Source organism: Nicotiana tomentosiformis, chromosome 7, assembly GCF_000390325.3.
Source record: "Nicotiana tomentosiformis chromosome 7, ASM39032v3, whole genome shotgun sequence".
NCBI lineage: Eukaryota > Viridiplantae > Streptophyta > Magnoliopsida > Solanales > Solanaceae > Nicotiana > Nicotiana tomentosiformis.
In genome coordinates, this window is record NC_090818.1 from 78,934,833 (window position 1) to 78,958,475 (window position 23,643).

The 23,643-nt window shown below is 38.3% G+C and overlaps 1 pseudogene; it reads left to right on the forward strand.

The window, feature by feature from the left end:
- Window positions 1-17,872: 17,872 nt before the first annotated feature.
- LOC104117926 (large ribosomal subunit protein eL20x-like) lies at window positions 17,873-18,551 on the forward strand (annotated as a pseudogene).
- The last annotated feature ends 5,092 nt before the right edge of the window (window positions 18,552-23,643 follow it).

Here is a 23,643-nt window from a genome sequence, read left to right on the forward strand (position 1 = left end):
CCTTTTGGGTAACAATAGGACGGAAACAGAGCAATGGCTCATGCTCTCTCTCACAAAGCCTTTCTCAAGCAACTCCTCAACTTGCCTTTGAAGCTCTTTTGTCTCTTCTGGATTACTCATATAAGCAGGCCTATTTAGAATTTTTGATCCAGGTACAAAATCAATTTGATGCTCAATTCCACGCAAAGGTGGCAATCCATTAGGAATATCTTCAGGAAAGACATCTTCAAAATCCTGCAAAAGAGAAGAAATACTACTTGGCAAAGAAGAAGTTAGTAACTCAGAATTAATCAAAACTTCTTTGTAAGTAAGTAGTATTATGGAAAACTCCTATTTTCTTACATTTAAATACTCTTTGGCTTTTATATAGAAACTCTCTTCTTTTCCTTTCCTTAGCCTCTTTCCTCTCACCAAGACTTTCTATTTTTTCATTCAAACCCTTTTTTATCTCTTCTTTCAAATTGCTTACCTCTCTCTCTTTCTCTCGGCCATCTCTCTTTTTTTCTAACTCTTGGCCTCCTTTCTTTTCTTTTTCCTCAAGCTCACTTTTTATCCCTCCCCTTGGTTTTTCCATTGTTTCCCTTAATCTTTTTTGATCTTCAAACACTTGAGAAGGAGATAAAGGTGCAAGAGTAAATTGCCTGACGTTTAGCTCAAGAGAATATCTATTCTTCCTTCCATCATGAAAAACATTCCTATCATACTGCCAAGGACGACCCAGTAAGGTATGGCAAGCTTGCATAGGGATTATGTCACAAAGAATATCATATCTACCAACATTGAATGAAATCATGCATTGTTTGTTTACCTTTAGTTCACCACTATCATTTAACCATTGGAGTCTATAGGGAGTAGGGTGTTTCATGCATGCAAGTTCTAGTTTTTCCACAAAGTACGAACTCACCATATTAGCACAACTACCACTATCAATGATCATAGAACAAGTTTTTCCCTTTATCCCACACCTAGTATGGAATATATTCTCCCTTTGTTCTTCACTATTGCTTCCCAAATTAATAGTCATAATCCTCCTAACTACCCCCAATCATGCCATCATTAGGTAGTTCTATATCATCTTCATCACTCACATCTCCCTCTTCTTCTCCCTCACTTTTTTCAGTCTCATATCCTCCATCTTCTCTAAGAATGATGTTTCTTCTACTTTGACATTCATGTATCATATGTCCCCTTCCTTTATATTTATGACATTGAATAGAACTAGAAGGTGTAAAAGGTTTAGGGTTAAAGGTTTTACCTCCCTCTTTGTTCTCAAATTTACCTTTATCCTTATCTTCTTGAGGTCTAGAAGAACTCTTCATCTCTTGATTCGGCCATGGCTTCTTGGAGATAGTGTTTGACCGACCTTTACACGAGCTAGTTTGCTTTCTTTTATTTTGATTTTCTACCTTTACAGACAAATCAACTAACTCATCTATTGTTACATATTGTTGTAATTCTACTACATCAGTTATTTCCTTATTTAAACCATTTAAAAACCTAGACATTGTAGTCTCTTCTTCCTCCATAAAATTAGCTTGCATCATAGCCATATCCATAGCCTTAAAGTACTCATCCACAGATATGGACCCTTGCTTCAATGTTTGAAGACGTTGTTGTAGTTCCCTTTGAAAGTGTGATGGTACGAATCTCTTCCTCATTACCCTCTTCATCTCAATCCAAGTAGTAATTGGTGCTTGTCCTTCTTGCAATCGGTCCCTAGTAAGCTTTTTGCACCAAATAGCAGCATAGTCAGAAAACTCAACAGCAGTAAGTTTAACCTTCTTACCCTCAGAGTAGTTGTGACAGTCAAAGATGGCTTCAACCTTTCTCTCCCAATCAAGGTACAAGTCCGAATCCCTTGTTCCCTTGAAAGATGGCATCTTCATCTTTATACTACTTATATTATTATCTTCTACTCTACCTCTTTGTCCCCTTCTATCTCTTCCCACCTTATCAAAATCAATATCATTAAAATCATCTATAGGGTTTTCTTGATTTACAATGGGAGCAAGGGGTACATTTCTCCTAGCTTGGGGCCTAACATTATTTTTCCTTCTAAGTTCAGCTATTATATTATTTTGCTCAGCAATGGTGTCCCTCATCTCTTGGAGTTGCAAATTCCACCTTTCGAATTGTTGATGCATGTTTGCAACGTAAAATCATTTCTTGCTTTGATTTCGGCTTCTTGAAGAACCCTCCGTTCATCATCACTGCATGTACATGACATCTTAAATAATAAATTATATCAAACAGATTGATTTTTCTATCAATTGTTCTCATACACACTTTGCCTTTTATTTCTCTCGAAATAACTTTTGAACAAAATACTTGGTAGATTTATAGTTAAACCCAACTCGTATAAAGTTCTTAGTAGTAAAATATAGATTTTTGGGGAACAAATAAAAGAAAAATCAAATCTTAGAACTATTAGGCTCGGTTGAAACAAGACACGAACAAAAGGGAAAGGATTATATATTTAGCTTAGAAAGAGTATGAAAAATTGAATTTTTTTTCTTATCTTTGAAATCCTGGATCCCCTCTTCTTGTTTCCTTTGATAGTTTTTGGAAACAAATTAGATACAAAAGAAAGTTCTTGGAGAGCAAGCAATTCTTTTTTTTTAAAACTGATTTTTTTTTTTTTTGCTTTTTTTTAACTCGTTTTATTTTTGCTCTTAGTATTCAACAAATCCCAAGAATTATAAAAAACGAAATCTTGATAGAACCGCTCTAATACCACTTGATAATAACAAAGTCGGGAGTCCAAACTAGAGTAAAAATTTGAGAAGTAAATATGGAAGCAATAACAATAAGGACTTAAACAACTAGAATTAAAGTGCATAAAATAAAGGATTTGGGAATATTCAAGAAAAGAATTCCAAGACCTTCCAAGAGCGCAAGTTCTATAGCTTTGACAAGTTCCAAGCAACAACATTTTGATTTATTGACGAAATCAAACGCCTTTACTTAAAAATAAATCAAAATAATAGATTCGGATCTTGACCGCTTTACGAGTAACTTGAGACAATAATTAATAACTCGTATTAATTGCCTTCTAAGAATACCACAAAGTAATCAATGATATCACAATAAAGAAGTTATCTTACTACCTTGAACTATGAACTAGTAAAGGTTGAAAGATAAATCTCAAAGCATAAGTAACAAAGGTTCAAAAGAACTCTCAAAGTATAATATTCTTAATCAATAATGAAGTGCCTTAATGAATGAGAAGAACTCCTTATTTATAGGAGTAAAAGTCCTTAAAATTAGGTGGGGTGGCTGCTAAGGCATAAATAGTCATTAAAATTAGGTAAGGTGATTGCTAATGAATAAGAAAAGTCATTAAATTAGGTAAGGTGAACGGCCAATTCCCTTTGGGGCAGATTTGGACCTTAAAACTACTAGTTTGGGCCATTGGTTTGGACTCCAATTGGGATCCTTTTTAAACACCCCCTTTTGGACCTCTTTTAAGCTCTTCTCGGTGCCATTTTGCTGGATGTTAAGGTCCGAGTTTGGGATCCAATCTTCCTCCTCTTGGACTTCAATTTGGGCCACCAAATAATTATAAAACTTGTAAAATTCATCTCCTTTGTGCTTGAGCTGGTCCTCTACAATTGAAAGCTTCTTTATTTGCCATTGAAGTCCAGCAACCTTAGTCTTCAACTCTTTAACTTGAGATCTTCTAAATGGCCTTCTTGGAGCTTCCAAAACTCTATCCTTGTCCTTGATGCTATCACCAACCTTCAAGAATCAAGGCAGCCACTCATTAGACCACCATCTATCCGGGTAAGTTCCTATCTTGTACCACCCATGCAAGTTATTTTAGGGTCTACGTATATTGCGGGGGTTGGAAATAGTCCATGCATGAACCATTTTGGTTAGTTTCTTGTTGCAATTGGTTGAGGGAGGAAGGGATTACCATTGTAGGGCTTCGTAGCCTATCTTACATGCTAGGTGTTTGACAAAATTCCTAGGAGAGTTACACCATGGGAATCCTTCTAATTATTAACCGAACTTCGCTATCTTCTTATAGATTGTTATTGCTATAAGTGTGGGGCATTATCGTAACTTAAGAAAAGCTCAAACAAGGTATGTTGGCTAAACTACTCTCTTAGAAATGAATTCCATGATGTTCCCGCAAGTTTCAAGTATGGTTGTCTCAAGTTCCTTATTCCCATGTTCCGAGTTGTTCCCAATAAATTTTATTGTCCCGAGTAAGCAAAGTGTCGAGAATTATGTATTCAAAATATGTTCCGAATGATCCTATCATGTTATATTATCCTTCGGAAATGAGTTCAAGAATGATATGGGTATTAAAATGTTATGGCTTTGAGTCGTGATTCAAATGAAAGTCCATTATTCCCAACTTGGAAAGAATACTCAATGCGTCTAAAACTCCTAGTGCTCATATATATACTTAGGGCCTTGATTTAAAATGTTCATATTGTTGATAATCTATAAAGATGCTTGAAAGTGAAAGAAGTGAGTTGGGGGTATAAAGCGTGGTCAACGTACCAAGGATGAAAATTATATTTGTGGCCAATGGTGCCAAGGAAATGAAGTGAAGTGAGAAAGGTTATAAAATGAGCCTTGATTCAACTGTTCCAAATTGACTTCAAAAAAAATAGATTTGCCTAAAAGCTTATGCACTCAAGTCATGCCCAAATGTGGTAGTTTTAACTAATGTTATGCTTTGTAAGTATTTCCAATGTGTTTTTAGCTTTTATATATTCATGAGTTAAAATTTTGTATCGACCTTTTCGGGAAAAGTATTTCAAGAATAAATAATGTGTTATTCGATTATGATTTTAACTTGTTCTTCCATTGCCAACCATTCTACTCCATTTCATGGAAAGAAATCTATTGTGTTTAAAGTTTTCATTATTAATGAGCCTAAAGTTGTGATTTTCAGAATATTCTATTTGTTTATATTTGTGATGATAATCCTTGTAAGTAAAGAAATAAAAATGTGGAATATAAGATACAGCCACCGTGCCTTGGGATGAAGAATCATAAGTATGGCCAAGAGAGCCAATGAAATAATAATGATGTTGTAAATGGTTGAACTTACTAACGAGGCTATATATAGTGTGAAAGGTAATGAGGTGGATATAAAATATATTTGTGCTTTTGTTTCCCCTGTGTGCAAACCAAAAATATTTTTGGGAGTATCATTAGCAAACCGAGGAAGGGTGGGCCATAAGGCCCACACCCGAAACTACACATGCCGGTGTGGGGGTGCATTGTGATTATTCCCCTTATTTGCGATGAGATTAAAATATTGATGTGATTATGGTTATTACCCTTAATTGGGATGAGGTTGACATTAGCTGTGAATTGAAAAGTCAACCCACTGCATATCTGGAAAGGCGGCCTAGCCGATCGGGTAGAGATCGGACGCCATATTGCGCACATGGTGGTACTACTCTTGGTAACACCCTTTTTTCGCATCACATGTTAAACCACATTGTTCGTGGGGAGATGGCCTAGCCGATCGTGCGTGATCGGACTCTGTGCTAAAAATACGGTGGTATATCAGTGCTAATGATCTCCCAACCAAAAATATATAATATTTTTCGTATTTCGAAAATTGTTATGTTTTAACTTGGCATTTGGATATCATTGATTGTTACTTGTTGCTCCATGGTGTTTCCCCTTCTGTTATTGGTGTTCTATTTTGAAAGAGGACATTTAGTTTTACATACTAGTACTATTCCACATGTACTAACGTCCTTTTTGCCGGGGGCGCTGCATCTTCAATGGATGCAGGTGGTTCATCAGCGGGCAGCTTTGGTCCTCGTTAGTAGTCACTCTCTATTTAACAAGTTTTTGGTCAGCCCTACTCTGTTCCGGGGTTTATGTCATTTGACTTTGTATTTTGTGCTTTGAGGTATAGCCGGGGCCTTATCGCCGGTACTTCCATTCTTCACTTTTGTTGTACTTAGAGGCTCCGTAGATAGGTTGTGGGTGGTATTTGATGTTGAGAATTGAACTAGAAATGTTGGTATTTGGCAAACATGTTTTTCATTATATCTATAAACTTGTCATCTTTTTGGGAATCATAAATAATATCCTTTAGTAATGGAAAAAGAATGTGGAACACTTGACTCTTCTCATGTTTATCGCTTGTACTGATTCTTATATTGTTAATGGGCAAGGTTGGGTAGAAGGCATCTAGAAGGCTTACTTAACCGGGGTATCTCGGTTGAGCGCCAGTTGTGCTCCCCGAGGTCGGGGCGTGACAGTGCAAGTTCGACGATGTGGGGGGAGGAGTGGACGTGGACGTGAGGCTTGACTCACAAATCATCCCCAAGAGAGAAAGTTTCAAGTATCTTGGGCCAGTTATCCAAGGGAGATTGACGAGGATGTCACACACTATATAGCGGCGGGGTGGATAAGATAGAGTTTAGCATCTGATATCTTGTGTGACAAGAATGTGCCACCAAAACTAAAAGGTAAGTTCTATAAAGCAGTGGTTAGACCGACTATGTTGTATGGGACTGAGTGTTGGCCAGTCAAGAACTCTCATGTCCAGTAGATGAACGTAGTTGAAATAGGGATGTTGAGATGGATATGCGGGCACACTAGGTTTGATATGGTGAGGAATGAGGATATTCGGGTTAAGGTAGGCGTGGCCTCTATGGAGGACAAGATGCGAGAAGTGAGGCTTAGATGATTCGGGTATGTGAAAAATAGAAGCCTAGATTCCCAAGTTACGTGGTGTGAATGGTTGACTTTGGCAGGTACGAGAAGAGGTAGAGGGCGGCCTAAGAAGTATTGGGGATAGGTAATCAGAAAATACATGGCGCGACTTCATCTCACCAAGGACATGCCCCTTGATATGAGGGTGTAGAGGTCGAGAATTCGGGTAGAAGGTAGCCAACATTTTTTTTATATTTATTCGGTTGTTTAGGGCTAGTCTGGAAGTATCTTGTCATTGTTCTTAGATTGCTAGTATTACGGCTATTTCCTATTATCTTCCACTTCGATTTTCTAGTATCTTATCGTGGTTACTGCTTGTTGCTATTGATAGTGCTATTGCTTTCCTCCATATATATTTTTCTAGTTCTTACATTGTTGTTATTATTTTTTCAGCTATTGTTGTTGATATTTAATTATTTTTATTCATCCTCTCAAGCCGAGGGTCTTTCGGAAATAATCACTCTACCTCCCCATGGTGGGGTAAGGTCTGCATACACCCCACTTGTGAGATTTCACTAGGTTTGTAGTTGTTGTCTACATCTTTGAGGCTAGACTTGATACTTACTGGTGTTGTAGTTTGTACTCATACTACACTTCTGCATATTGTTTTGCAGGTTCTGAAGCTGGTGTTAGTGGCATTCACCGGATACATTAAGAGGATTTGTGGAGATTTCATGGTGGGGTTCTCTACTTGATCAATTCACAGCACATGTATCCCCCCCCTCCCCACACACACACTTACCTATTATATCTATATATCTCTTTCAGGCAAACAGTGTTATTCCATTGATTCTATACACTCTTGTTAGATGCTTGTGATGGTTATAACATCCGAGTTTGGGATGTATAAACAGTTGTGGTCCTGTTTAGACCCTGTCTCAAATAGTTTACCTATGTTATCAGTTTGAGAATTAATACTATTTCTTATCATATTACGGAATAAGAATTGAGTAATCTACTTTTGAATTATGATTGTTATTGAGTTAGCTTGCCTAGCGAGCGGGTTATGAGTCATCACCCCCTTTGTTTGGATTTCGGGTCGTGACAGACAATCTAGACAATCTTGATGCAGGTTTAGCTCGTATGTCTCTAGGTTTACAATAAGGCAATCAAGGGTCAGTATGTTCAGATTCCTTACCTCTGTTATTGCAATGATCTTGCTATCCTAAGAAGGTGGCAATATGCTCAAGATTTTTCTTATAATCTTATTTATGGGAATGACTTCTCCAAGAAATATCAACTTATTAATAATCAATATAAGTTGCATATATATATATATATATATATATATATATATATATATATATAGGATAGTTTTTCCCTCATTCATCTTGAAAAGTTTATATTGCCTGGTGAGCACATCAATCCTTGACTGTTTGACATCTCTAGGATTGTTTGACTTGAGACATACCTTCATGAGCACACTGCAAGGCATCACATATCGACTTTGCATATCTCTATGTTGAGATCCTATTGTACTCGTCTGGTCTTGCCTCATATTAAGATCTTTTTTGCATTCCTTTGAACACAATTGACCTCATTTTTAGTATACTTGTCTCAAGGCTTTGGTCCTGTAAGGTTCCTTTATAATCAGTCATCATAGGAATTTTAGGGTGTTTTTCAACAATGTCCCAAAGTTTTCGGTCTTCTCCTTCCAGAAAATCATGTATCCTATTTTTGTACCATCCATAGTATTTTTCATTAAACAGTAGTAGCCTAACAGTTGATTGTACTGTACTTCTTGAGCACCTAGTGGTGCAGCCATCTTGGATCCTTTTGAGGTGTTAGACTTGATTGAAGAATCTGTTTTTATACCATTGTATTCTAAGATTGCACCGTGACAAAAGAGGGAGGGTGAATTCTGTCTTACCTAATTTTGGCGAATCAAAGAACCAGTTTCTTTGATATACCTAAAATAGACACAAACAACTAGTAAAGTGTGAAATGTAAAGAGCACAACGGTTTTTACATGGAAAACCTCCCTAATCGAGGAAGTAAAAAACCATGCCCTACCCTTATAAGATTTTCCTTCAAAACTTCACTAACTTCAAAGGGCGATTTTCTGTTACAACTCAATAATCAAGAAGACTAACTCTAGTACCCTAACCCTTATAATCAACTCAATTATAGCGACCCCTTTCTAAACTAACTTTAGTTTAGAAAGCGAAATAAAAACACCAATATTTTTGTATCAACATATGATTACACTTTTCAAAAGCAAATATATTATAATACAAGAACAATTGATTCAACCTGATAACTTAAGAATTGGGCAGCTTTTGTTTGCCGGAAGAGGTTCTTTAGTTGAGCAGCTTGAATCCTTGACAACACCTTCTTGTTGTGATTGCTATTTCCAAGAGTAATATACTTGATCTATATGAATGGTTTAAGTATAGAATGAGAATAATGAGTTTCTTTATATAGGTATGGGGTTGGCCGAAATATTTCTCCAATTAATGCTCCAAAACCTAGAATATTTTGGTTAAGGAAAATATCTCCTTGTTTGAATTCGTTTCCTTATTTATTTCTAACTCCACAACCATTATCCTTTTTACAAGTTTTTCTTGTTTGTTGAAACCATTGTTGAACATGGATTCCTCCAACAATTATTTTTCTTGTTTCGCACGAAGTAGCTCTTTTCCAGAATCCAACTAAGTTAACTTTCTCGTTAAACCTCACTATTGACCTAGTTCCTTCACCATCTGCATATCATGTCTTGAATAACTTTTTTAACATAGGAAACAACATCAATATAACCTGATTCTTTCAATATATTTGTTAATCATCAAAACTTAATTTAATGCTAGAACATGCTCAACTCAACCCTTGCAATGATAAGAAATTACTTTGAAGTTACTATAAAAGTGTTAAGATCTGATAATGAAACAGAATTATTTAATTCTCAATGCAATTGATTGTTTACATCTCTTGTAATTGTACATCAAAGTAGTTGTCCTTGCACTCCTCTATATAATGGAGTCATAGAAAGAAAGAATAGGCACATCATGGAGGTTGCTAGGATATTTTGGGGTGATTGTGTTAGAACAACTGTGTATTTGATAAATAAACTGTCTATGTGTGTCTTACATGGTAGATCTCATTATGAGTTATTGCATAGAAAGCCAACCAAAATTGACCACTTAAGAGTATTTTGCTGCTTGTGTTATGCAAGCAATCTGCCCAAGGTAGATAAATTTGCAGTCAAGGCAAGGAAATAATTTTTATTGGTCACTCTAAGACATAAAAGGGTTACAAGTTGTATGATTTAGAGAGCATAGATTATTTGGCTAGCAGGGATGTGATTATTAGAGAATGTTATTTTTTTTTCAAGAAAGAGATAGACATCGGTGACGAGTTATGTCCACAAAAAATTTCTACAAGCACTGATGTCCAGCTAACTTAGGAGACACAATTGCCACAAGCATTTCCTAATACACGAAATGATGTTACAGAGGCTGATGATGATGAGAAAGATGCAATCCGAGAAGATGTGGGACCTATTCCTGAGTAGGTAGATAATGAAGCTCAATTAGATCCACCTAAATTACCTGAGGCTTTACCAGAAAAACCTACTAAATTGGTTGAGCCATAGATAGTAGATGAAGCAGAGATAAGAAAATTTAGTAGAGTATCTAACCCTCCACTTGGCTTAAAGATTATGTCATAACTGTTACGCCACCTGGAGCTAGATTATACTGTAATTGAAATTCTATATATTATGATCACTTATCAATAGTTTATCAGTCTTACTTATTTTTTCTGCACTAAGTATGCCTAAGTCCTTCAAAGAAGCTTCCAAGGACAAGAAATGGATAGAGGTAATGGGACAGGAGATCAAAGAATTTAAAGATAATAACACTTGGAAGACTGTTGATCTACTAGAAGGCAAAAGGACCATAAGGTCCAAATGGGTGTAAAAAATTAAATACGTCCTATAAGAGAGGTGTAGAGAGGTTCGGGGATAGACTTGTTACTAAAGGATACACTTAACAAGAGGGGTTGAACTATCATGAGACCTTCTTACCAGTTTCAAAAATGATAACTATGAGAACTGTCATCAGCATAGCAGCTAAATATTATATATGTTGATATTTATGATGATGATCCATGGGAGGAAAGATATAAAAGTGTGGAATATGAAATACGGCCACCGTGACATGAATAAAGAATCTTGTAAATGGCCAAAAGAGCCAAAGAAATATTGTTGTTGTGATTGGTCGAAAATACTAGTGAAGATTTATACAATGTGAAAGATGATGAGGTAAATACATTTGTATCTATGTTACCTTTTTGTGCAAAAATAAAAATAATATTTTTGGGAGTATCATTAGCAAACTGAGGAAGGGTGAGTTGTAACAACCCACACCTAAAAATACATGTGTCGGTGTAGGAGTGGATTGTAATTATTCTCCTTATTTGAGATGAAACTAATAATAGTTGTGAATTGGAAAATTTAACCCACACGGCATATGTGGGAAGGCGGCCTAGCTGATCGGGTGGAGATCGGACGCTATATTGCACACATGGTGGTACTACTCTTGGTAACACATTTTTTCGCATCACATGTCAAACCACATTGTTCATGAGGAGATGGCCTAGCTGATCAGGCGTGATCAGACTCTGTGCTAAAAATACGTGGTATATCAATGCTAATGATCTCCCAGCCAAAAATATATATTAAGTTCGTATTTCGAAAAAATTTATGTTTTAACTGGACATTTGGATATGGTTGATTGTGACTTGTTGTTTCTATGGTTTTCCCTTTCTTATATGGGTATTCTATTTTGAAAGAGGACATTTAGCTTTACATACTAATACTATTCCATATGTATTAATGTCCCTTTTGCCGGGGGTGCTGCATCTTCAATGGATGCAGGTGGTTTATCAGCGGGCAACTTTGGTCCTCGTTAGCAGTTACTCCCTATTCAGCAGGTTTTGGTAAGCCCTACTCTATTCCGGACCTGATATCATCTGATGTTGTACTTTGTGTTTTGAGGTATAGCGGGGGCCTTGTTGCCAGCATTTTCCATATTACTCTTCTGTTGTACTTAGAGACTCTGTAGACATGTTGTGGATGGTGTTTGATGTGGGGAATTGAACTAGAAATGTTGATGTTTGGCAAACATGTTTTTCATTATATCTATAAACTTGTAATATTTTTGAAATTATAAATAAAGCTGCTAATGGAAATGAAATGGGAGTTGTTAATGAAATCTTTTCAGTGTTTGATTAATGGAGTGCATCTCTTCTTTATTCATGGTTGAGTTTAGGTAGAAGGAAATCTAACAGGCTTGCTCGGTCGGGTTCACTCGGTTGAGCGCCGGTCGTGCTCCCCGAGTTTGGGGCGTGACATTCTCGTGGGGCTTCAACTGGCGCGACACATAGGAAATCACTCTACCATCTTGCATGAAAACACAACCAAGACCCACACACGAAGCATTGAAATAAACGATGTACATCCCTAATCCTGAGGGCAATACCAAAACTGGAGTCGTAGTCAAGGTGGTTTTGAGCTTCTAAAAGATCTCCTCACACTCGTCCGACCATCTGAATATAGCACCCTTCTGGGTCAATTTATTCAATGGATCTGCTATAGAAGAAAACCCTTCCACGAACTGATGATAATAACCAACCAGACCTAAGAAACTCTGAATTTTAGTAGCAGTAGAAGGTCTGGGCAACTCTGAACTGCCTCAATCTTCATTAGATCAACATTGATCCCATCCCTAGACACCACATGGCCTATGAATACCATAGAATCCAACTAAACCTCATGTTTAGAGAACTTAGCAGACAACTTCTTCTCCCTCAAAATCTGAAGCATAATCTTTAAATGCTGCTCGTGCTCCTTCCTACTACGAGAGTATACCAAGATATCATCAATGAGCATAATAGCGGAAGACATCCATAGCTAAAGGCTTCTCCCCAATTGGAATGAAATCCAGACAACCCATACTCTTCGCCTTTCTAGTCAAGGCATTTGCAACTGTATTAGCCTTCCCCAGATGATAGAGAATAGTGATATCATAACCCTTCAACGTATCCAACCATCTCTGTTGCTTCAAATTCAAATCTTTCAATTTAAAAGAAGTTGGAGACTCTGATGGTCTGTATTCACCTCACAAGACACGTCATATAAGTAATGCATCCAACTCTTGAGCGCATGCACATCCAACTCCAGATTATGGACCGGATAGTTCTTCTCATGGGGCTCCAACTGGCGCGACGCATAGGAAATCACCCTACCATCTTGCATCAAAACACATCAAAGACCCATACACGAAGCATTGAAATAAGCTCTGTACATCCCCAATCCTGAGGGCAATACCAAAATTGGAGCCGTAGTCAAGGCAGTCTTGAGCTTCTGAAAGATCTCCTCACACTCATCCGACCATCTGAATATAGCACCCTTCTAGGTCAATTTAGTCAATGGAGCTACTATAGAAGAAAACCCTTCCATGAACCGATGATAATAACCAGCCAGACCTAAGAAACTCTGGATCTCAGTAGCGGTAAAAGGTTTGGGCCAACTCTGAACTACCTCAATCTTCTTCAGATCAACATTGATCCCATCTTTAGACACCATGTGGCCCAATAATGCCACAGAATCCAATCAAAACGCACACTTAGAGAACTTAGCATTTAACTTCTTCTCCCTTAAAATCTAAAGCATAATCCTCAAATGCTGCTTATGATCCTCCCTACTACGAGAGTATACCAAGAAATCATCAATGAACATAATAACGGAAGAAGCCAGGTTGGAACTCACTGTTCATCAAATGCATGAAAGTTTCTTGGGCATTAGTCAAACCATAAGACATCACAAAGAACTCATAATGCCCATAATGGGTCCAGAAAGTCATCTTACGAATGTCTGAAATCCTGATCTTCAACTGATGGTATCCTGATCTCAAGTCAATCTTTGAGAACATCCTAGAACCCTGAAGCTGATCAAGTAAATCATCAATGTGCGGAAGTGGATACTTATTCTTGATGGTAACCTTGTTCAATTGCATGTAGTCAATATAGATTCTCATATAATCTTATTTCTTCTTTACAAATAGTACTGGTGCACCCCAAGGTGAAATACAGAGTCTGATGAAATCGTTATCCAAAAACTCCTGCAACTGTTCCTTCAACTCCGCTAGTGCACTGCGATGCGGTGGAATAAAGATAGGCAGAGTACCCGTTACCAAATCAGTACCGAAATCAATATCCCTATCGAATGGCATGCTCGACGGGTCTGCAAGAAACACATCTGGAAACTCCCTTACTACTAAAACTGACTCAACAGTAAGAGTATCAGCACTAACATCCCCCACAAAGGAAAGATGCGCCAAACACCCCTTTTTAACCATCTGTTGAGCCTTCAGGAAAGAAATCACCTATTCGGAGTGTGACCAATAGAACCCCACCATTTTAACCTTCGCAACCCTTGCATAGACAACATCATGATCTTAGCATGATAATTAAGAATAGTATGGTACGGAGAGAGCCAATCCATACACAAAATCACCTTAAAATCAACCATTTTGTGCAATAAAATATCAACCCTAGTCTCATAACTCCAATGGTAACCACACAAGACCGATGCACATGATCTACAATAATAGAATCACCAATAAGTACAGACATATGAACATGAATATCAAAAGAACCACGAGGCATATCCAAGTAATGAGCAAAGTATGATGATACATAAGAATAAATAGAACCAGGGTTAATAACACTGAAGCATCCATGTGGCACACTGAAACAATACTTGTGATCACGGCATCAAAAGCAAGTGCCTCTGGTCTGGCTGGAAAAACATAGCAACGGGCCTATCCACCACCTGATTGACCCCCCTCTAGAGCAGTCTCGAACAGACTGGGCCCCACCCTTAGATGGTGTAGTTGCTGGTGTTGGAACCATAGGCTGGGTGCCCTGATGCGGTACACTGCTTAGAAGTTTGGGGCAATTTTGAGATGACCCAAGTCCCCACACTCAAAGCCACCCCTCCTCTAGCAGTGTTGTTGGCTCTGCGACGGCCCCTAGGCACCTGAATACCTACTCGAAGAACCCTAAATAGATAAAGAATGATGTGAACTCTATGCTAGCAATGCACTGAAAGATGACTAGCCTAGTCGAGCACTGTATGAACCGTGGATGATTGAAAAACCACAATGACCCTGCTAGGCTAGCTGAGCGGTCCTGGAAGGACGACTTCTACTATAATGTCCCTGGTCTCCAGATGAGGCACCATTGAAACCACCTACACTACGGGCCCTCTTGGAATCATGCTCCTCTCTCTCCTACATGCGAATATGCTCTAAGTAACTGGTAGTCTCAATAAGCTGATGAAAAGTAATGTTTGACTCAACCTTCCGGGCTATCCCATACCGGATATCATAGTTGCAGCCCTCAATGAACCTCCTAACCCTCTCCCTCTCAATGTGGATCAAAAACATAGAATGATGTACCAACTCCGTGAACCTCATATCATACTGCATCACAGTCACACCCTCTTGGCATAGATGCTCAAACTCACTATGCAACTCATCTCTGCGAGTCTATGGAATAAACTTCTTTAAGAAGAGGACTGAGAAATGATGATATGTAAGAGGTGATCAGTTAGATGGCCTGCCCAACTCATAGGTCTTCCACCACCTGTATGTTGGCCCTGTCAGCTGGAAAGTAGTAAAATCCACTCCATTTGACTCTAGTAGACCTAAAGTGCATAGAATCCGCCGACACTAATCGAGAAAACCCTGAGCATCCTCATTTGGCTCACCAATTAATTGAGGAGGATGAAGCCTCTAAAATCACTCCAGCCTCTTCTTCTCCTCGGCAGTCAAGGATGGTCTAATCTCGGTCTGAGCTGCAATGACGTGCTACACCAGCAGAACTCCCGGTGTCTAATAACCCTGCGTGCGGCAAGGGCCTGGGCTCCTCCCCCGGCCTGTGAGGCAGCTGGTGCAACTATATCATGCCCTCCTAAGCCAAGCTCGTATACACACTCAGAATCTGAGCCAAAGTTTTCTGAAGATCAGGCATAGCAATAGGTACCTCTGGAGCCTGAGTTGGTCCTATAGGCTCAACAAAATCCGGAACCTGCTCCTCAACTGGAGCAACTGGTGGCTCCACAGCTGCTATTTTAGCTGGGCCTCTAGCTGTGGTGTATGACATACCTCAGCTTCTACATCGGCCCCAGCCCCTTACAACCCCGACAGAAAGCACTGGTGCCTGCTCGGTTGATCCTGCAGATCGTGTCCTCACCATCTTTGAGAAAATGGAAGAGCAAAGATTCAAATTTCAGAACAAACAAATCCAGACGATATAGAATGATAGAAAGAGAAGTTTTCCTAACATTCTAGTAGCCTCTCAAAAATAAGTACAGACGTATTCTGTACCGATCCTCAAGACTCTACTAAACTTGCTCATTACCCGTAAAACCTAAGAACTTAAGACTCTGATACCAACTTATCACGACCCAAAACCACCATTTGGTCGTGATGGCACCTAACTTACTTGCTAGGAAAGCCAAGCATAACATAATGAAATATGATAATGAATTACGGAGTAATACAAGTCTAAAAGTCAAATATCACAAATAAAACTGTGTTAATACACAAATATCCTAGAACAAGTCTAATAATATAAAAACATTGTCTGAATAACAACAACAGTAACAAAATTGGAAAGAAACCCCAAGGACTGCGATTAAAATGTAGATCAACCTTGTCTCTCGTCAACTCAATAACGAACTAGCACAGCTCTCAGCTAGGTCCAACACCTGCATCTAATAATTAAGTGCAGAATTATGAGTACAACCGATCCCATATACAGAGGTAGTGTTAAGAATCATCGATGAAATTCACATAATAAATTTGTGCAACTCATGAATACGTACGAAATATATAGTAACAATACCAGAGTCTAAGCATGACTGCAGATAAAGCCCAAGGTGCACGTAAAGAAGATAAGCACGAACATCAAGCAGAATAACAGCTCAACGTATAGAGAAGATATGCGTAAATATACAAGTCAAATTACATAAAGAGAAACATATAAAGAAGATATTGTATATCATTTCACCAGCAGAAGCGACATATAGAGAAGATATGTATACAAGTACGGAGCTAGCATATAGAGGAGATATGTAGTAAAATTATATATACATCCAAAGAATTTTGCATATAGAGAAGATACACAAAATTCCAACACTGATCAAGTTTCCATTATCGCGTGTACGTCATCAAGGAAAAACATGAGAGGATGACCCTAGAGGGATGGATCCTTATCCACACGCTGCAAGGACAAATCACGTGCCATAATCAAACATCCGAATGGTCAACTCAAGTGTCATAGTCAACTCAACCCCCATGGACAACTCACATGTTGTCGAACATATCTATTACACAGAAAGCATATATAAGAATTCATGTACGCAGTCAATAGAGATCAAAACATGTACTTCTGGACTGATAAAATAGCATGCTAACATGTAGGCATGTGCGATGTATACAAACATATCTCAAATTAAGCGGTTATGCCTCACAATATTGAGTATCATGTTTAAACAGAGAAAAGTAATCATACATATGATCTGTAGCATTATACACAAAGTTATGTAATCATATAGTCATATAAAGCATGATATCAAGGATCGCAATATCCAAAGAAGGCATAACATAGCCCAAGAACTACCCTAAACAAAGATAAATCCCAGTTCACTCCACATGAGCTCAACCCCTTGCATGTATGCTACCCTTAGCATGTAACCAACATCAATAACTCAAGCAACTAGTGGCTCAACTAACTTTAAGAAAGATACTTATCTTAAATGAGCCAAGTTAATATTCTAATAATGCCTTCCCATGTGAATCAACCTTCAAACGGCTCGAATCTAGTCAAAGACAACTCAATAACATCAAATAAAGCTATAGGAAACAACTCCAAACAATAAAGTTCCGATCTTTATACAAATATACAAAGTCAACCAAAAAGTCAACTCTTGCCTGCATCCCGGAACCCAACCAAACTGACAAATCCCGCCTACCAATTTCAATATGTGTCAAAATATACAAGTTTCATCCAAATCTAACTTCAAATCGAGTCCCAAATCCCTAATTTTTAATCTCCAAAATCATAGCCAAAACCCTCAATTTAAACCCTAAACCCTAAATCCATAGACACAGACGGAGTGCAGAGCAGCCAGAGAGGGAGAGAGGAAGAGGGTCGTAGAGAAAATGGTGACCTACAAATTTTATCAGTACCGGGTGGTGGGCAGAGCTCTGCCAACAGAGAACGATGAGCACCCAAAAATCTACCACATGAAGCTTTAGGCAACCAATGAGGTCTGTGCCAAATCCAAGTTCTGGTACTACTTGAGAAAGTTGAAGAAGTTGAAGATGAGTAATGGGTAGATGCTGGCTATTAATGAGAGATCTTTGAGAAGAATCCAACTAAGATCAAGAACTACGGTATATGGCTACGTTATCAGAGTAGAACTGGGTACAACAACATGTACAAGGAGTACCGGGATACCACTTTGAATGGAGATGTGGAACAGATGTACACTGAGATGGCTTCACGTCACAGGGTCCGACATCACTGCATCCAGATCATCAAGACAGCCACTATTCCAGCTAAGCTGTGTAAGAGGGAGAGCACCAAGCAGTTCCATGACTCTAAAATCAAGTTCCTATTGGTGTTCAAGAAAGTCAGACCACCTAGTAGGAAACTCAAGACAACATACAAGGCTACTAGGCCCAACTTGTTCATGTAACATGTTAGGTCATAAGTCAATTGAGAAGCAACTGAATTTATGCAAATTTTGTTGCACTAATTGGCCTGTTTGACATTCAACAAAACATTTGTGTCTCTTCCTTTTATTATAATTCTAGCCTTCTAGTTATTAGACAATCTCTTCCTTCTGAGTCCTAAAAATTATTTGCTTCGACAGTTTCAGTTAAAGTTTTATGTGTTCTCTCAAAACAAAAAATCCTAAATCCAGTCAAAATGTTTTTGAGGCACTTGCAGGTGAGGAAGGTGTTGAACCTAACTCAACAACTTTAAAAGAGGGATCTTTGGCATAGAAAATAGTCCTAGTTACCAGCAGTAACAAAAGAGGTCAAATCAGCGACAATTTGGCTACGGTTTTGGGTGTTCGACAAAATTCTATAAAGAGCGGCATGGCAGAAGAGTTAAGAGGAGATCATCTACCTATTTTCAGCACTCATAGGCTTCATTTTTCCTGTCCACAAGTGGAAAAAATTATCAAAGAATCACAGATTGAAATGATGTTGAATGCCAATCCTATGTTCAAGCAACCCTTGGTCACCTTGAACACATCGGCGAATGACATTCCTTTTCAATCGTGCGAGTCATTTGGTGAACATAGGGGTAAACCTGGGCAATTTCTATTGTCCACAGGTAATGATAATTATGTTGAGAGAAGTCAAGCTTCAATAAAGGAGGACAGCGTTAGCAATGGTAGTGGAAAACATGAACACGATCTAGCTTGTGTTGTTGTGACAAGAACCAAAACTTGGGCAGACCAAGTGGAGGAAGATGAAGAGGATTATGTCGATGAAAGTAAAGTTCACGAAGATGAAGATGACAAAGATACTCAGCTTTCAAGTAGCCCACCAAAAACTATGATTTCTTATCAAGACCGGGCACTTTTGGATACTTTAGAAAGTCCAAAACATCAAAAAGGTGCATAAAAGGTACTTGCACACGAGCTAAAAATTTCAGGTAATCAACTTATCAATAATGTTCAATTACATGAACCTATTGGAATTGTTGCAAAAACACATGAACAAATAAATAATGTGACCTCAAAGATAGCTGAAAATGGGCAGAAAAAATCAGGTAAGAACAAAAATGCTCAATTGAAAGATTCCAAAATAAAACCTAATGCCATGGTTGTGAAGAGGCATGAACCATTAGATATGGTTGCACAGAAAATTGCTACTCAATAACTAGAGAACAACTTACGTGTTGAAATTTGAGAAGAAAGTGAGGAGAAAATTTAATTGATTATTGTCGAGCTGAGGCAGCTAGATGTGGAGATTTATCTCCTAAGCATAGTGGAAAAAAGAATAAGACACACACAAGGGAGTATAATTGGGATGGTAAAGTGAATGAAGGAGTAACACTTAGAATACTCCCAATGAGAGAAGCAAAGCAAAAAGAGGCAGCCTCGACCACATCTACAAGGTCCAATCGATCGAAGAAGAAATGAGGAATTTTGAAGATTTATTGAAGATAGCTGAAGAGGATTTTAAGGAGCTACAAATTGAAGAACTCACAAGTATCATGAATGAGGGGCAAGAATCTAATTTCTACATTGTTTTATTTTATCATTTTCTAAGCATTATCATATGTAACATCATCATGGAGTGTGTTATAAACTTTATGATGATCATAGAGTACTTACTTCTTTCTAGTTCTTATTTTTTATATGCTTGCTAAAAGATGAGGTTGCTCATGCCTCAATAGGAATTGTAAGGTAAGGTCTAGCTCAGTATGTGTTTGCTATTTGTCTTATGCCTTTGGAAAATATCCTAACGGCTATGAGATCATTTGCCCTCGTGAGACTTTGCCGGCAGCCACATCCTTAGCATGAGGCTTCCATCATAAGGCGATGGAGGCGCATAGGGTTGATTATATAGCCAAGGCATAGAGGCAACACTACTGTAGCTTTTTCCCCCCTTACTTGTACTCTTCCTTTTTGGTTTTTCTTTTATTAATAATAAATTAACTACTGGGCAGACCGCCTAGTAGTATAATTTGCTAAAAAGAATTGTGGTGAGGGAAAATTGGCATGCAGATTTCAGTGCTGGTCCATTCATCCTATTCAACTACAAACTAAAGAAACTGAAGAAGACATTGTCTACTTGGAGTAAAGCAATTTTTGGGGATATATTTCAAAAGATTGCAAGCTTGGAGGAGGTTTTTTTGGTACATGAAAGGCAGTTCGAAACAAGGCCTACTCAGCAGAACAGGGAAAGACTACAAATGGTGCAGGCTCAGCTGATTAGATACCTTGCACTGGAAGAAGAATTTTGGCAGCAAAAATCTGGTATGGCATGGTTTAAAGATGGTGATAGGAACACAAAGTTCTGTCATGCTCAAGTTAATAGTCGAAGAAAAAGATTGCAATTCAAGAGGATACAAAATAGTGTAGGCAACTGGATGGAGGAGGAAGATCAAATTGCAAAAGAAGTTGTCAAGTTTTTCAAGGAACAGTTCTATGAGAATGTGGTTCCTACTGAATTTGGAATCACTAATCACATGCCTTGTTTGGTAGACATGGAGCAGAATGCAATATTGATCAGTCAGCCTACAAGAGATGAGGTTAAGAAAGAAATGTTTGGATTAAATGGGGAGAGTGCAGGAGGGCCAGATGGCTTCATAGGTGCTTTCTATCATTCATGCTGGGAGATCATTGGTGAGGATATCTATGACATGGTTAGGGTATTCTTCAGTGGCAGGCAGTTACCGAAATGTGTGACACATGCTAATCTGGTACTTTTACCAAAGAAGAAGGAGGTAGTCAGCTTTTCAGATATGAGGCCTATAAGTTTAAGTAACTTCAGCAACAAAATCTTTTCAAGGGTGATTCATAAGAGATTGGTGGAGTTACTTCCTAACTTAATCTTAGAAGAACAAGCAGGATTTGTGAAAGGGATAAGTATTGTTGAAAATGTGCTTTTAACTCAGGAAATCATCACAGATATTAGGCTAAGAATAAGAGCTGGACCAAATGTAGTGATTACGCTCAACATGACAGAGGCCTATGATAGGTTATCATGGCTATTTTTGACTAAGGTGTTAAGGAAAATGGGATTTTGTGAAAGATTCATTGGCTTGGTGTATGATATTGTTGAAAACAACTGGTATTCCATGCTCGTTAATGGCCAACCTCATGATTTTTTCAAATCTTCAAGGGGTGTTAAGCAAGGTGATTCACTCTCACCCACACTGTTCATCCTAGCTGCTGAGGCTTTATCAAGGGATTTGAATGTTTTTCATTTGAATCTATATTTTTGTGGCTTTGGTCTGCCTAAATGGATTCCAAAAATTAATCACCTAGCATACGCAGACGACACAATCATCTTCTCATCTTCATATGCAACGTCTTTATAGTTGGTGATGGAAGTGTTAAATGCATACGAGGCTGCATCTGGACAGTTGGTGAACAAGAGTAAATCTGCTATTTACATGCATCACTCTACTAGCTTGGAGGTTGTTACAAAGGTAGAGAGGATTACTGGTATAGGAAGGCAGGATTTCCCATTTACATATCTTGGATGTCCCATATTTTACTCAAGAAGGAAGATGGACTATTATCAATGCCTTATCTCTAAGGTGCTTGATAAGTTGCAGTCGTGGAAAGGTAACTTACTCTCTATAGATGGCAGGGCAGTATTGATTTCTCATGTCCTTCAGAGTATGCCAATCCATCTACTATCTGATGTTAACCCCCCCCCCCCCCCCCAGTTATATCATTAACAAACTCCATAAGTTGTTTGCACAATTCTTTGGGAGTAGTTCCATTGGAGGTAACAGTAGGAATTGGGCATCATGGAACACTTTATGCATGCCATGTGAGGAAGGTGGAATAGGATTTAGATCACTGTACGATGTGTCTAGAGCTTTATTCTGCAAATTGTGGTGGAATTTTCGAACAAAGCCAAGCCTTTGGAATTCGTTTATGAGTCAGAAGTATTATAAGAAATTAAATGTAGTGATAGTGCCATAGAGAGAAGGATCACATGTCTCGAGAAAGATGTTGGAATGCAGGGATATCATTGAGCATCAAATTACTTGGCATACGAAAATGGGATCTTCTCTTTTTTGGTTTGATAACTGGATAGGATTGGGAGCTTTGTACTTTCTTGTTCCTCCTGATTTTGGGGTAGATGAATCCATCCATAATGTGTATGATACAGTACTGGAAGATGGTGGTTGGAATACAAATAGGTTGTTGGAAATCCTACCTGGGGAGTTTGCACTACATATTGTGGAGAAGATTAGACCTCCAGTTATGGAGGATGTCATTGATGTACCTTACTGGATGCTTGAGACTCGTGGTCATTTTACTGTCAAATCTGCTTGGGATTATTTAAGAAGGAGGGATGAACCTAGGATAGCTTACAAAATGATATGGGTGAAGGGTTTGCCATTTAAAATAGCATTCTTTATGTGGAAGGTGTGGAAAACTAGACTACCTTTTGATGATTTCATGCGAAGGCTAGGGTATTTCATGCCATCGAGGTGTTGGTGTTGTGCTGAACCTAAGGAGGAAACTCTAGTGCATTTGTTTTTCACATCAAATGCTACTACTAGAGTTTGGAAGTACTTCTTATCGAGGGCATGAATAGCAATGGATGGGTTGTCAGTGCACCAAGCTATTACCAAGTGTTGGACTGCCCAGGTAATACCTCGACTTAAACCAATTATGCAAGATTTGCCTTCATGTATTGTGTGGGAACTATGGAAGAGAAGGAATAGCTTCAAGTATGGAGAAACAATATCCATCAACAGAGTGATCTATCAAGTTTCTACTGCACTGCAATATCTTGTTCAAATCAAAAAGTCTGGCTTAAATGTTCCTCACAAGTGGCATGACCTTTTAACTATGATGGAAAACTATACTCCAAGTCTGAAATATCAAAAGGTTATCTGGGAACTACCAATGGAGAGCTAGATTAAAGTCAGTACTGATGGTGCATCAAAAGGAAATCCTGGAAGAAATGCAATTGGATTTTGTGTGAGGGATGAAGCAGGGAAGGTCAGATATGCACTAGGAAGGGAGATCAATGAAGGCACAAATACAGAAGTAGAAGCATTAGCAATTATGGAGGCACTGAGGTATTGCAGATTGCACAACTACACATATATATGGCTGCAAATAGATTTGATGTTGCTGAAGAACATAATTGAGGGTTC